Below are 1,279 nucleotides of genomic sequence, written 5' to 3'. Positions count from 1 at the left end.
TTGAAAAATTTTATTGTATTGTCAGAGCAATTATCGTAACAGTCATGGAAATATATATTTATTTAAACAAGAATGCGATTTCTGCGCCTTTGTTCACATTGGTTTCTAGTAATTGTTCGATCAATGCTGTTTATTTATGTTATTTGAATAATTTTCAGGTAAATTAAATGACAGTAATAGTGCATACTCAGAAAAGTTTAAAGATGTACCTACTAATCAACCCTTAACACATTGATATTTTTGAGATCGGTTTAGGCTCAAGTTCTTTTTCAAAATGTCTTTAAAAAATTTTATTAATAAAGCTTCCTGTTTTACCAAACCCAACTAACTGCGTCTGCCAATTGCGTCGGCATTAAAGATCTCTATTGCCTAAAATATCCTTGCTACAAATAATTAGTAGATCTCAACTCGAAATTAGCTACTTCTTTACTTCACTGTTACTCATTGTAGAAAGCTGTGAAGGTTCATAAAATGTGGAATTTGTTCCTCTCTAGTCAATAATAATTTGCTTCAATTCAACTGTATAAGCATTCCTCATCAACAATTCTTATTTCCAAGACTATTCGATGTTATGAGTGAACGGAAAAATCTACTCCTGGCTAACAAAAAAGAAGATATCATAAGGGGTTTACCACAACACGCGGGCAAATTATACCAAAGCCTTTAATTTGAAGATCCTTTTTGAGATTACCTAATTAGCGTCTTTTCGATGGAGTTCAATTTTAAGGATGGAATGTCTTGCCGTTGTAGGTCTGCTGTTCATTTTTGTGCTTTAATTAATTCAGTTTTGCATTGCGATCGAAGTTGTGGGGGAAGGGGGGGATGTTTCCCATAATGAACACAAACATGCTGTAATCAGTTGTAACTAAATTCGCAATGCACAAATGGAAGATATTCAGGTTCAGACATTAAGTGGCCATCGGCACGGGAGAGGAAAGGCTGGATTTGGAGAGAGAGACTAATAGCAAACGAGAATATAGAGTGGAGGAGGAACGGGTTACAAACACAAACAACAGAAAAAATCAGAAAACCCAAATAAAAATGAAGGGCAACATGAAAATGATATTCTGGGGGAGTAGATGGTATAGAAGGAAAGAAAATGATGGCGATAACGATGTACAACAGAGAAGGAATGAAGGACTTGATTATAATTACTTATAAAATAGAAAATATGGTAGATGAAAGAGAAGAGGAAGGGATTTTAATCAAGGGATAAAGAGTGCAACAAGAGGGAGAAGTGTTACTGAAATTATCAGAAAGGAGAATTTTAAACGGAAAT

Source organism: Photinus pyralis, unplaced genomic scaffold, assembly GCF_008802855.1.
Source record: "Photinus pyralis isolate 1611_PpyrPB1 unplaced genomic scaffold, Ppyr1.3 Ppyr1.4_LG3a, whole genome shotgun sequence".
Taxonomy (NCBI): Eukaryota; Metazoa; Arthropoda; class Insecta; order Coleoptera; family Lampyridae; genus Photinus; species Photinus pyralis.
The sequence above is the reverse complement of the archived record's forward strand: the minus strand, read 5'-3'. Positions refer to the sequence as shown.